General features: G+C 42.2%; 1 long non-coding RNA gene across 1 annotated transcript in view; it reads left to right on the top strand.

Moving 5' to 3' along the window:
- The window catches only part of LOC120755169 (uncharacterized), a 71,913-nt gene extending 58,316 nt beyond the window's left edge, over positions 1–13,597 (top strand). The window contains exon 3 of the long non-coding RNA XR_005701653.2: positions 12,427–13,597. This is a non-coding gene — a long non-coding RNA (uncharacterized LOC120755169). The remainder of the gene's footprint in view (positions 1–12,426) is intronic.
- The last annotated feature ends 1,543 nt before the right edge of the window (positions 13,598–15,140 follow it).

Raw genomic sequence — 15,140 nt, 5'->3', positions numbered from 1 at the left:
TTCTCTGCGGGTGAGAACAGTGTCATTGAGATCAATAGCATTGGTTGGGTATTTTGTATAAGGTTTGTGTTGGTGTGCAGGATTGAAGCACTCACAGGACAGAAAAGCAGTGGTGAGAGGACAGCATTGGACCTCGTCCAACAGTGCTTTCATTTCCCAGGGTTTTAATGTAAAATATCTCTTAGGATGGACTTGGTTGAGGTAGTTTGGGACCGGAGAGGCGCCTTAAAGTTATCTCTGGGACTGGAAGTGATGTGCAGCTCCAAATCCTGAGTGCTCTCTTGTTTGTCAAGGATTTGTACTTAACTAGTGCTTGTTTTCAGAAAAGGGAGAGATTGAGTGACCCAACCTGAATTCCATGACAGTGTCATCTTTGTCTGCTATTATTGCTTGTTTGTAAAAGATAATACCCAAGCACTGACAGTTATTTCACACACACCAAAAAGTAAAAAAAAAAAAAAAAAAAAAAAAACCAATGAATTGCCCATAGTTTTGAATACATAGTCTCACAGAAAATGAAAAAAATGTGTAGTTACAGCACACATCTCTAGGCACTGAGGTGCTATACACCCATGTGAATGTGACTGAGTTTACCATCCTAGTTCAATAACAGTCCATTTCTGATGTTCACAAATTGACTCAGTTTGTTGTGCTTTGAATGGCTACAGAGAAGTGCAAATCCTGCACCCTTCTGGGTTGTCAGGGATATTTCCTGGTTGATGTGATTTCATTATAAGGATGAAGCAGAAAGTATATCTGAAATTTCGAGGCAGAGACTGGTCATTTAATTCCCTTACTTTGTGAAATTCCCTTACTCAGGAAAGAAAGGTATTGTCTAATAGAAAGATACTACCTTACAGTTACTCAGAATGTATTTTAGGATGGTTGTTAAGCAGCTAATTATTAAAATTGTTCTTTTTTTGTATTAAAAATGTTTAAAAGACTATTTTGGTCACAGAGACTGGCAAGTAAAAAGTAAGTTGTTAGGTAAAACTTCAGTAAGTTTTGCAAAAGAAGCAAGAATTAACAAAATATTTTTTATTGACATAACCATTGTCTGCAAGGATAGGGTCTCAAATATGTGCAGGATTTCTGGTGAAATAAATGCTTTCTGCCACTAGAACTCTAGAAAGTAAATTTCAACAAACCTTAACAACTTCCTTGTAAATTTGATCAGATCACACTGTTAATACCTCTCACTAAAGTAATCCTTCTCACCCAGAAAAGGCTTTCTATCAAACAGAATTCTCTTCCTGACCTGATTATTTTTGTCAAGGTTTGTTGTTGTTTTTTGTTTTTTTTTTTCCTGTCCTATTTAACGATTCCAAACTCAGAGCTTAACAAAGTTGAACGTATTTTAAAGGAAAATATTTACACTGACTTTTCAGCTTTAGCAATTTTAACCTAAACCAATTATGCCTAACTTGACAAGAGCATGCATTTTATCTGCATCCTCAAACAGACGGGGGCTGCTGTAACTGCTCCTCTTGCGTTTTGTGGAGAAGTGAAGAACCTTAAGACAAGATATCTCTTCTGTGGGAATTTATATTCCTGGAGGAAAAAGTGGCTTTGCTCCACAGTCTTTCTGCTAGCTGACACACACAAAAGACTAATGACTTTTCCCTTGCTCCATGAAAATCTAACTGTGATATGTTAATGGTCTTCATTAGATGTGTCACCCACCATCCCTTCATTGTCCTCCCCTCCCACCGAGATGTTTTATCACTCCTCTAACGATGTGAAGGGAGGCAGCAGCACTGACACGTCTGCAGAGGCATGATGAAATGTCCTGTCATCGCCAGGTCCTGTGCAACCACCCCAGCTGCTGGTCTTCCCAGTTCCCTGAGATCGCTCTGTGTTTGGTGGTAACTGGCAAGAAATGCGTGTTGAAAAGTTCACTCTCCTGCTTGAGCTATGTTGCATTTTTAAAACTGTAGACTCATTCCCATTAGAAGAGACCTTTAGGAGCATTGGGTGCAAGCATTAACCCCACCACTAAACCACGTCCCCAGGTGCCACATCTGCTGTCTTTTAAATACCTCTGGTGATGTTGGCTCCACGACTGGCCTGGGCAGCCCCTTCCCATCTGGGACAGCCCTAGTCCTGCTGGGCACATTCCTTTCGATAAGCCAGGATGCCACTGGCCTGCTTGGCCATCTGGGCACAGGCTGTCTCATGTTTAGCCAGCTGTCCACCAGCACCATGGGGTCTTTTTCCACTGGAATGTTTTCCGGCCACTCTGCCTCCAGCCTGTAACCCAGGCTCAGGATCCAGCACTTTGCCTTGTTGAACCTCATACCACTGTCCTCAGACCGCCAATCCAGACTGTCCAGATCTTTCAGCAGAGCCTTTCTGCCCTCCAGCAGATCCTCCAATGCTCCCACCCAGTTCAGTGTCCACTGCGAACTGACTGACCGTGCACTTGATTTAGTGTCTTATTAGTAAGCACAGAGTTAGAGGGAGCGGTAAGTTCTTCAGTCCTTTCCCCTCAGGTTGAGATTGTGAGGGTCTTCACAGAAGACTAAAAAGCTGGGTAGTTGTGAAAGTCATTTATTTAGTGGCTAAATCAGCCTCATGAAGGCAGAGCTGTTACAGTTTGTGCCATTATGCAGAAACCCTTCTAGCATAAAATCCCCAAATCCTGTGCAGAAGCAGTAGCAACTTAGCAGCAACAGCATCTGTGATCTGTGTGTTCTCTCGGTGATCTCTAGCATTCTCAAAGCAGTTCATTTTTATTCTATTTTTAGACAATCAGCTACAAACATGATTCTACTACTGTCTTCCTGGACCTATCCTAACCTAGCATTGATATGCAAAAATGGTCGTAATTTCTTACAAAAATTATACGTGCACAATATCTATCTATTCTATCTATTCTGTCTAGGAATGCTAGCAAGGCTACATTGTGTTTTCATTATGTCTAGGATTTAGTTAACTTTGTGAAAAGTGATTCCACTGAACTTTAAACTAGGTTTTACAGTTTTTTCTCTTACTAATAGTTTCTTATTTGCTTAAAGCACTTAAAAGACTCTCTACTTACTTTAAACTTACATTTCTATTTCATGTCTGTGTGGATTTACGTATTTTAATTTCTCTGAAGGTTTTAATTCAGCCCTCACATTTCTGAGTGCTTCTGAGCCTGTGTGGATGAGGTCCACTGGGATTTGCATCCCAACACCCTCCTCCTTTGTCACTGTTTCCCCCATAAAGGCTGGAAATCCCCCTTAGACCCTCTTGTTTCTGGTGTGTTTTAGAGGTTTTTTGGTTTGGTTAATGGCAGCCTGGTGCCTGGTTGGCAGTGTGGTTTGGGCTGGGCAGCCGTCTCAGCTGTGGTGGGCGCAGGGCTTGGAGAGGCCACGGCTCTCTGCTGGGCAGATCCCATTGCTCCCTGGTGGAGCTGGCAGGGCTCCAGCACCCACGCTGTGCCCTGATTTTACTCCCCAAGGGGCTGCTTCCATTCATGTTGGGGGTTTGGCTGCTATTGCTCCTGGCCCCATCAGCTGCAGGCTCTCCTGCTGGGTCTCTTTGCTTCTCCTAAGTTTCCCCTAGTTTGGGAATACCCCCCTGCGAGAGCTCTGCTACAGATCCTGCTGGCACCAGAGCCGCTTGCCTTAGCAATTAATGCTTAATGAGGTCATTATCCTATTTAACATTTCATGGATAACTTGAGATTGCTTAAAAATAAACATATATATTCAAGGTCCGGCTTCGTGGGGAGGAAAAAAAAGTAGGTGCTGAAATATATATGTATTGATAGGGTAGGTAATTGCTTAGAACAGGAAAAATCCCTTCCTCTGCTCCCACACATAACCTAAATATATAAAAAAAGTAGGTAGATATGTGCACTTGTATACAGACACCTATATGTATGTACGTATTTTAAATCACCTCACGCCTTTCTTTAAAGGGCAGTGCTAAGATGGTTCTTCCTGCTGCAAGGAAATGTGCATTCAGAAGAGGTCACTCTCACCTGTGCGCTGAGACAGTGAGAGCTAACTAGCTGGTTAGGCTGTAGGTGTTCTCACTTGAGCATTTTGGTCATTTTCTCCCATACCTACATGGGGAAATGCAGAATATAAAAAAGTAGAACTGGGATTTATTTGCGTGTGTTTTATTTGAAGACTCTGTTGGAGAGGATGGATCCTGCTTTCGGGGTGGGCTGCATTAGAAATCCATTCAAGTATTTTTGAAGTATATCTGGGTCACTTACAAGGCATTCCCTGTGACAGCTTTTCTCCTCTTCTGCTGCTGCTTTCATTCCTGGTGCGTTGCTGTTTATTTTGCTGTCCTCCTCTGCCTCGAAAGCGATGATCCCTGCAGCACACAGGACACACCTGATAATATTATCTCCTGGTAGGTGTCACATGCTAAGCAAAGGGATTTGTACTGAGCATACAGCACCTGAAATGAATATATGTTCTGCCTCCACTTGACAATATCCTCTAGATTACAATTTCTTGGCTTGTTTAATATGGCATAATGTTAGACGAGACTTGTGAATCAGAAACCGTTATAAGATATTTGTGTCTAAATCAAAAACAATATTCGCCTTAGATGAAATCCCAGTCCCCTGCAGAAGCCAAGGAAATTTTGCCTTTGCTGCGACCAGAATTTCAATCAGAGTCATTGCATAGGAAAACAATTGAATAGCTTTGGTGGTTATCATTTCAGTCAGAATCTCCTGCACTTTTATTAAATTAGTACCCAATAACAATAGCTTTTGAGAGTGTTAGAGGACAAGAGAAGAACAAAGGAGGAAAGGAAAGCTTGAGAGGTAAATACTCTTCTTGGAGAGGTACATGCTTGTCTTTAACAATGGATGTAGATACACCCCATCTGTGGGAACCTCAAGAGGAACGAATAATTAGTCTGCTATAATCTGTATAAAAGCAAAATTAACGGCAGCCTTGGGGGTTACATGTGTCTGGGTAATTTTTGATAGTGAGAATTCATCGGAAATACACTCTGGAACCTGCCCAGGAATAGATTAGTCCATTATAGAGACACACAAAAGCATTCTTGTCCCTCTGCTCCAGCATGGGCCACAACTTACAGTCTGTGGAATTCTACTTTTTGTGCAGCTGGAATGAGGAAAGAATAGACCACGTGCCTATGGTGAATGGTCAAGGCAACACAGAGCGGTAAACCCAGAGAAAGGAATCATATTTGAAAAGCAGTTTTGAATGCTGCTTTGTTCTCAAGGGAGAACAGCATCAATACTGCAGCTTTGTCCCATCACTTGAGACAGTTCTGCTGGGCTGATGCAGGTACTGGAGAAAAGCTCACATCATGAACAGATATGTAAGTTGTGAGTTTTGAATATTTATAGGAACCAGGAAAAAAAGTATATCTTGAACTTGCATGAGTTGAGTTTGCAATTATAGGCTCAAACACTTAGCAACAGCATAAATCTCTGTTTTTACTAAATGAACTCATCAAAGCTGCAAAAGAACGGCATGAGATCAGTCTAGTTTCAGATACAGTATTTTCTGGGTTTTTATTACTACTTTAATTGTTACAGGCTTGGGTCAGCCTTGATTTATTGTATTTTCTATTTGTATTCTTTTTTTTTTTAAGAAGGTGACAATTCCCTCCTCTCTGTCATTAGCACATTACTGGAAGGTGTTTCACAGTAGGAAGTAGAACCCAAATAGCTTTGATTGAGAGATCTTGCAAGGCAAAACTCACAAAGCAGATAAGAACTGGGCTATCCTCATTTTCACCCTTCAGGTTTTCCCATAGTTCTATGCAGAGAAAAGTTCTATTCAGCCCAAGGAAAATCTGCAAGTTTCCTGCCCAAAAAAACCTGTGAGCGTTTATCTGCCCAGAAAAAATCATGAGGAATAAAATGCAGAATTTCAATTCTTCTAGTAAGTAAGGGAACTTGGGGAAGCAATTTAGCATTAAGAAGCATTTAAAAGCCCCACCACCATTTGTACTTTGCTAAATCACTCAGCTCTCACAGCCGTGGCTAAGGGTAAGAGAACTGAACAACACCAGAAATCATGTTTTCCTTCTGGTTACATTTACAATTGAAGTACAGACTTATTTCACAAGACTGAGCCAAAACCTTTCAGACTCTTGTAATGTATTTGAGTTAGAAATGCAGGAATGTTGTATCATCTTACAGCTAGAGTAGGAAATCATGGGAAGAAGAGAACATTTAAACTACATTTATCCCCTGTGGAGGGCTTTGTACAGAAATTAGAAGATGATCAAATCTCTGAATGGCAATTTAATAGCTAATTTAAAAGCCTCTTTTGCTGAAACTATCAAGAAACCACAAGATACACACTTATGTATTACACAATGCGTATTATAGCAGAGGCATACACTAGTGAAAAAAGTACTCTGAGAAAACAGTTTGAGTTTCATATTAATTTATATATATAAGATTACATAAAATGTCAGGTGCATTTAATCATTTTTAAAGCAGAAATTAGCACAAAAGCCCCCCATTGTTCTGGCTTTAGGCAGATTCTACCTAACTCAATGCACCACTCTGGGAAGTAATTCCTCATTCAACACCCTGTCTGTTAAATTCACCTGCAAATAAATGAGTGTTGCGCTGCAGCCAGAGACTTGGCAAATTTATCCAATTTGGGACTGAAATTTCTCAACCTTCACCTCTATCTCTTTAATATTGAGGGCTGTGGCTTTAATACCTCCAGTAATCTCAAATGCAGCATGAGCTGAGCCCTAATCACTCAAGTAGGAAAGTGTCAGGCCACCTGTAGATCTGCACTAACCCTGGTGCCTCACTTTCAGGCTCACACTGCCTCTTACTTTTTTTTGTGTCTACTATTACCTTTGGAAGTTGTTTTTTTTTTAAATTATTATTATACTTTCTTTTATAACAATGTTCCTTGTGCAGAGAGGTCAAGAAAAATCAGAACTATTAAACTGATTGCACCAAGCACAATAGAATTAAGTAGCACCCCATTAAAATCTTGCAGGAAGAATGCATTTCCAGGGGCTCTCTGCTACATTAAAAAAGTAATTTCCTATTATTTATTAAATAATCACTGGCCATTTCTACACCATCTCCTCTTGGCTTAAAGGTGCAGTCATGAAAGTAGGGAGGTGTTTTTGATAGCACAGCTGCACAAGGAGAATGGATTTTTTTTATTATTTTTTTTAATGGGTGATGATGCACAGTTTCACTTTATCTTCTGGTCAGGTGGAAGAGACATGAAGGGATTTATCCCTTCACTGAAATTCTCAGAGGGAACCTTAAAGTCCTGTGTCATTCTCTCTCCCAACAATTCTCCCTTTCATTTAGGAAGCTATGAAAGATATATTTTCCTTCTCAGGGAAAAAAAAAAAAAAAAAAAAAAAAAAAAAAAAAAAAAAAAAAAAAAAAAAAAAAAAAAAAAACTACTGAAGGCTCAGCTTTATTTCTTGTCCAGCTAAACGACCCTAAAACACGCGTAGGTTTCCCCACAGGGAGAGCTTCTGACTGATATGTTGAGTCAAGACAGCATCAAACTCTTCCAGCTGTCACAGCATTGCAGAAGTGCGGGTCCATCTGCCAAAAGCCAGGAGGTTACTGAGGCTGCTTCCAAAAAGCGTAGGAGCCGTGGTTCGCTGATTAATTCAGTCCGGGGGCTTCTGGGATGACTTCCTTGAAAATGACTGGCTCACATTTGTGCACTGACCCTCTGCTTCTGTGTTCCGGGGTGAATCTCCCAGAAATGCCGCGGAGCTGTCAGGGACACGTGGACATCAGCGGGACTGGCTGGGATTCCTCCCCAGCGGGCAGAGTGGCGTGGGTGGGTCCCATTCAGGACGAAAAGAAGCACTTTCCACAGGAGGCACTGCAGGTCCTAGCCAGCCAGGACCAGGGATGTTTCTTTTAGGATGGCCTGGCAAAAATAATCTGCTTAAAACACCTCAGGGCAGCTGTGCGACCCCTGGAACAGCAGGAGTCTCCAATTAAAAAAAAAAAAGCCCAGCACAACAAACCAAGCTCTTCTGTATCTTTGTAGTCTAAGCTAAAAGTATTTGTGATCAGAGCAATGCTCAGATTCACCTCCTAGGCTGAACTGGTGAACAATTAACCACTGATCCTGCCAGGTTTGGATTAACGTCAGCATTTTACTTAAACAAGGAAAAGGTGTGGAAGTTGTATTTGTTTCCAGAAAGAGAAAAAAAAGGTGGGTTTTTTTTGGTTTGTTTTTGTTTTAAGGGGGGGTGGAACTGGAGTTGTTAGTGACCACAAAAGTAAAAATTTGAAAGAATAAAAGGACCAAAAATAATTTCCCTCTAAATTTCACAAATCATTTAAAGTTAAAAACAGCATTCAAGCAGCATGGAGTAACTACCTAATTGTGGTGACCTGTCAATAACGCGCAGAAGAATAATAAATGAGTGCATTTTCCTCTGAAAAAACATATATCTCACTGTTTTAGGGGGCAATTTCTCAATTGCTGTTAAAATCTAAAATTATCAGCTTGACCAATGGTCTAGGTAGATGAAAAATCTGGTCAACCCATTAAATAAGAAAGTTAATAAGAAGGGAGAACCATCTCACAGTTCATGAAATAGTACAGCAAAGTATAATTTTTCAAGTCCTAGTAATTATGTTGGCTATCGCACCATTACTGATATAATGTGAAGCTAATAAGCCAAGTAATTAGAATACACTAGGTCAGAGTTTTCACCTTAATGTGTGAAGGGTAAATGAGAATGAGGCATTCTAATATTTAGCATATGGCTAAACCGGTACAAAAGTAATAGAACTGAAGTGTTACTTTTTAGAGGGAAAATTTTCATCAAGTCCAAAGTTGTTTGTATTGACTTGCATGCTGAGCCTAATGAAGGTCGTTATGGAGATTTAATTGTGCTACAGATGCACCAGAGAGGTCTGGCTGAGTTTCTCCTCTCTGAATGACTTGCTGCATCCTGCTGCTCTTGCCCAAGTTCTCACCGGCTGAATTGCCTTCCTCACTTTCAAGCCACTTACACATTGAATGCAGCACTGCAAAAGACCCAAATTAGCCCAATACCTCAGAAAACAGAAACGTGCTACTCATGAAAAGCAGGGGGAAATGCTTCCTTTCCTCATGTTTCAGTTGGCGACGTTGCCAGACCCAGTTCTTTTATTTTATGTTCAGACTACTCAGCTGTTTTTGGAGGAAAGCTAAGTACAGGCTTCTCAGAGTCCATAAGTTCACCAGAAAATAGTGAGATGCTCCTCTCAGCACCAAGGTCATTTGGTCTCAGTAGTTTGCCAGCAGAAAATCCCTGGGTACCTTTCTCCTCAGACACAAATCTAGGAAGCAGTGGGCACAGAGTTTCAAAAGATGCTTTGCTTTCAGTTCTTCAGGAAACAGAGTGACAAATTCCAAACAAATAGGTAAAATGTAGAGATTAAAAAGCACAGGTCATTAAAAGAGCAAGCTGGGAAGTGGTCTCAATTTTGTAGCGGTAATTACGGAAGATAACCTATCCTACAGCACCACGTTTTACCTCAAGGATGCTAAAAGAGAAAGTTAAACCATTTATTGCATGTGTTATGGGGCATGGTGATGAGTCAGGTTTGACTGTGACGCCTTGGGCTGCCAAACATGATGAAATAGAAAGTGCCATGTCACAGAGAGTTGAAACCTTTGCTTGACTCTGCTTTGCAGGGAAACTTCTCTTTTTGATCCCCTTTTGTCAGTATCAAAGGAAAATGTAGATCAGGAAATCAGGCTGCAGCAAATGTATGGAAAAGTTCAAGGAGTGAATGAATGAAAGAAGTCAGTGGGAGAAGTCATTAGATTTCTTCTGGCAAAGCTGCATGAAAAAAAATACTGCCTCGCAGAAGATTCTGAATTAAGAAGGTTTCTCTTCAGCCTGCACGTTGTTTTAGCACTGCATGTTGTTGTAAGCAGTATACAATGCTGAAAATATTAAGGCATGCACATTCCCCTTGAGGAGTAGGTGGGGAAAGTCCTGAAAAATCCCTTCAGAAGCTGAAAGAGAAAATTAAACTGATGGGACAGCACACTTGACAGAGCACACTGAAAATGTAGGTACTGTCACAGATACACAATCTCTATCTAAGGACTTGATCCTGATGGGAATGGGAGTGAAAGTGTCTTCACCCCCATACCCTTCTTACTGATAACGGTGCATGAAAAACCACTATAACAATGGGCTTATCCTTGGCAAGGAAATAACTTTAACAAATGTCCTTCTGGTCTAGTCATAAGAGAAATGATATTTTAGATGGTAATTGGGATGTTTGCAGCAAACAAATAATAATAAAAGAGTCAAATTAACTGGCTTCATCTTGTCTGAAGAATTGTTAAAAAATAACTACATCAGTAACTGTAAGGCAGATGTTTATACTGGGTATCAAACATAATGTAAATATGAACTATTCTAACCTTGACAAGTTTCATAGACTGAAATTCTCTTATTCAGATTTTAGGTACATTAACTACATGAGGCAGAATCTCATGGAAAGGGATGAGGTCCTTGACATTCATACTGCTTTTACATAAGCTAATATGTAGAGAAATTTTAGGGAATAAAGCCTGACCTGACTTCTACAGCCTTTATTATACGGAATTTCTGGAAGCAGGAGTGGCTACTAGAGGATGTGAGAACTCACAGTTTTCCAAACCTCAGAGAAAAACATTTTAAAGAAAAGTCACAGTCTTCCCATGGCAGCAGCACTACCATGCTCGACACTGCTCAGCTCGCACTCTGCCCAAGGGAAGAGGTTTGCTGAGCAGCACTGCCAGCTGACAGGGAATGAGGAGAGAAAAGGGCACACAGAGAGATTTGGAGGTTGGGCACCAGTGGTGGAGGCCTGGATCTTGCAGGAGGGTCTGTGCCACACCAGTGCTCTGCAAGGGGAGCGTGCCATGTCCCCCATAAAAATCCTTAGTGCCCTTGATCAGGAGCCACTTGATCCTTCTTTGCTTCTACTTGTTTATATGCTGCTAAATAAATTGTCAATGAAGTGAATATGAATGAGCATAAAAGTGACTTATCATTGCCAGACTATGCTCTCAACTTACACTTCCTTGATAATTGCTTGACTGACGCATTTCAGCGTATATCTTTCATATCTGTACTAATTAATGAATTGGTACCTCAAGAGATTCAAAAATACGCCTTTTCCTTCCCTGGAAATGATGTGCAGGACTCCAGAGTATTTCCATGTAATATTCCATCTAATATTTATATTTCATTAAAATACTCTTTTTACTTTGGTAGCCATCCTTTAACTCCCACAGGTCTTGACTGTGTTCACAAAAGGGCCTGAATAATTCACGGCTCATTTACACAGCAATGTCACCGTTGTTGTTTCTCTTGCATGCCCTGTTCACCAGAGCCCGACTTCTCAGGTTCGCTTCTTCCCCTGCACAAGCTTTGCCAACCTTTAGTGAGCAGTGCTTGGTGTGGAAGAGGCTGAGGGAGAATCAGGGAGGAAATTTTTTTTTTGCTAATTGTTGCAGGACGTAGCAGAGGGACTTGGGTTTTTGAGCGATGGAGATCAACGAGGTTCTCTCTTCCTGTTGCTTCTCTAAAGAATTTTGTGATAAGATGCTCAGGCATCCATTTTCTGCCTTTTTTTTATTATCTCAGCCAGTGAGATGCTTCACACTGGTAAAAGACTGGAAAGTGTTCAGATTTCACCTATTCATCCACTCCTTTTCCTCCTGCTAGTCCATGACCTATGTAAGTGAGAAAACTGATGCAGGATATGATACTGGAGCTGGTTAAAAACTTGCCCTTCTAGCCCTGAGTAAAGTTAATTTTCATCAAATTACAAGTCTCTGTCACAGATGCAGGTGTGAATGTCACCAGAAGACATGCATTGTCAGTTTTTATTTCATCATGCACTGAAATCAGAAGGCAATTATTCATGTTTAATATCTGCACTTTAAATAGCTTTAAAGATGTTGAAGTAAGTGTCCATTTAAATAAAAAAGGGGAAATAAAGTTTAAAATTCCAGCAGGTTCCAGAGGGTAAGACGAGGGGAAATACCACTTTAATAAAGACCTGCCATAAAATGGAAAAGTAATTTTTTGTTTTAAATATCTTTGGGTTTTCAGTAGAGCTCACCTCTGCTTGGTTCTTTCACAGAATTATGATCAGTGCCTAAACCACAGTGAAGAACGCTGCCTAAATCAAAGAGATGTGTGTTGTTGTAAAAAAATAAATGATCACCAGTGCCCAGTTTTAATTTCCAAGAAGGAGATGGGCAATTTATAATTGCAAAAAGCAAAAGGACTAAGTGTAGATCTCCTTTATTTCATGTTGTGAGAGGAAATAGAGTGTTTTTAAAAATTAGAACACTACAGGTCTCCAATGGAATAAAAATCAGACTTATTAGTATTGTTTTGGGGGTAGTTTTTTGGGGGGCTGATGTGTTGGGGAGCTTTTAAGTGAGTCTGACAGGTTTCTTTTCTGATGGAATGCAGCAGGGATGGAGCTGTAGAGGAGCATGAGCACACTGCCCTGTGGTTGAAGTCACACTTTTTTGATGCTTCTCTGACCCCGTCAAGACTCCCAAATCAGAGCACAAATTTCCTAGGGCAAGCCTCCCTGCAGGAAGTTTACTGTTCAAGTCCTAAGGAGAACTGAGAACAGAAGCTGCAGAGAAGAATTGTCTGAAGCATTACCAATATTGCTTCTGGGACGCTGGAGTCTCCAGCTCCTTCCAGTGTGAGTTTGTTTTTGGGAGCAGGGACTTGGCCACCCTTTCTAGTGCTGCCACTTTGCTCTGGGACCTGGATCGATGGTGAGGGCACTAAACAGGTCAGGATGGAGCTGGCTCCCTCCCCGCTCTGGAAATCACCAGGGTAAATGCTCCTGCACTCAGAAAAAATGTCAAAACCTTCTACAGTTTATTGAGAAAGGTCTTATTCCTACCACTAATTTTTATTTAAAACTTTATTGCCACAGCTCAATAGATGAAATATAGAAGCTTGCCATATGCAGGCCGTAAACCGCTGACAGCTGATCGTCGGCCGAGCTTAAACCATGACTTTCAAAATGACAGGTGGGGAGAGGCTTAAAAAACTTGACCTGTCTTAAGCACATCAGCACGTGCCACCAGATGCAGATTAATAAATACCCTTTGCTGTGAGCACATGCAAAAGGGGCTGCTCAAGTCTAAGAAGTTGCCATATGGCACAGCCAGTGCACCTGTGGTGCTGCAAGGAATGATGGATCGTGTGCTCTAGCAGTTAAATGGTGTCATCTATTATGTGGATGGGAGCGGGAGAGACCAACGTGTGAGCTCGGGAACACGCCTCCCCCAGAGGTTTTAAATAATACACCGAGGTTTGGGAAATCCTGCCGAGGAGCCGGCCCCTCGCTGGGAGAGACGCAGAGCTGCGTGGTGGGCTCGGGGCAGCGAGGAGCAGCAGTCCCCCAAACTGAGGGGGTAGATGCTGCCCTGCAAGGAGCAGCCCCCTCCACGGGAGGAGGGAGCTCCTGAGAACGCGTCCCTCCCGGGATGGGGTCGGACTGGCAGGAATAGATGGTGCAATGTCTGTGGAGTGGGGGAAGGAGAGCCTGTTGCCATCTCTGTAGATGGCCTGGACTGTTTCAGGGCTGGGGTCAGTTTTGGCAATGCCTTGTTATTATAAGGGACACCAAATTCCATCAGAGAGCTGAAGGACAGAGAAGACTGTCATATCAGTTTAGATTCAGCAGGAGAGAGGGGACCTTGCACCTACCTGGGGCCGATCTCCAGCCCAGAGCGTCGGGTGGGTACTTCAGCTGTAAAAAATGGTCTTGGAGTGCGTGTGCTAAATAATCCCACTGCTGAGATTGCTGAGGGGTGTGAACTATTCCTGGAGGAGAGCTGTTCTGTGGCGCAGGAGTTTCTGGGAGCAGTCCTCATTGCCTGACTGGGAAACTGCTCACCAAAAATGAAACTACTGGTTTTACCTGTGAGATGTCTAAATGTAGTCAATTGCTGTGGATCAACAGATAAATGGACACCACTTAAAAAAAAAAAAACAAACCAAACTGCACTGTAATTTAATAACTCACTGCTGTATTTTTTTGTTTAGACCACACAGGATATGTGAAACACCCCAGCCCCGCGTATTCCACTTCTGTTTCCTGATAAAAGCACAGATTTTTGTTGGTTTTATGCATGCAGAATGCTCTTTCCTGAATAAGCTGTTTTGTAGCACAAGTAAGAGCAAGTAGCAGAACCTGTCTCTGTTTGATTTTCCTTGGCCAGGATACACAAGAGAAACAAATGGAAAACAACACAGAGCAAAAGACCTTTAAAATAAATTGTACTTGGTATGGAGAGCATTCACGTGAAATTACAGAGAGGGAGAAACTGAATGAGCAGCGTCGTCAGGTAGAATGATTCCATAATTGAAGAAAAATGTGAGTGAAATCAGTACAAAGCAAAGGTTCAGCAAACAGAGAAAACAGCAAGAGCATCACAGGTGGGCGGCAGCAAGCTGAGCCTCACTGCTTGCTTCAGGTGAGCAGAGGAGAGGAGAGGGCGTGTCCTGCATGTCAGCAGATATTTACTGCTCTGGGGTCTGTGCAGCTGAGGGTGTTTATTGATAGCTGCCAAGGAACAGCAGGAAATAAAGCAGCGTGAGGAAAGGCTCCAGGGTGACTTTGATTCTCTGTGAAGCCCTAAGAAATGCAGCGCTCAGACAGGGAGGCAAGCGCAGGTTTCTGGGGCGCCAAGGGTCTGCCCACGCACAAATGCACTAAGCAGCAGCAGGGAATCATCGTGAATCACAACAAAAGGTACAGCAGACCCACTTATGGGAAGCAGCAACTTCCTTGGAGATGGCTAAGGATATTCAAACAAAAACCCCATAGAGACATGGCTGATCTCACTGGGATGCGTTAGTCAACAGGGTAGGAGGCCAGGAAGGTTTTCACAGGGAAAACGGATTTTCCAGCTCCTCTTTGATACCTGGGCAGAGGAATAAGTGGACAGGGGCTTTTTGGCAGGTTATTCCCGTGCCTCTGCCCCGCTGCCTGACCTCTGTGCAGATACCCTGCCTGGCAGAGGCTGGGTAGTGGGAGGGTGTCTGGATCCGGCTGGAATGAGATCAGCTTGCAGAGGTCACACAGGTGAGCACAGCGTGTGTGCGTGGGGAGTCACACTGGCATTCCCGGGCCTCAGGGCTGCCTCCAGAGGCTG

The sequence above is a fragment of the Hirundo rustica genome, chromosome 7 (genome assembly GCF_015227805.2).
Source record: "Hirundo rustica isolate bHirRus1 chromosome 7, bHirRus1.pri.v3, whole genome shotgun sequence".
In the NCBI taxonomy this organism is placed as follows: domain Eukaryota; kingdom Metazoa; phylum Chordata; class Aves; order Passeriformes; family Hirundinidae; genus Hirundo; species Hirundo rustica.
The sequence above is the reverse complement of the archived record's forward strand: the minus strand, read 5'-3'. Positions and strand labels throughout refer to the sequence as shown.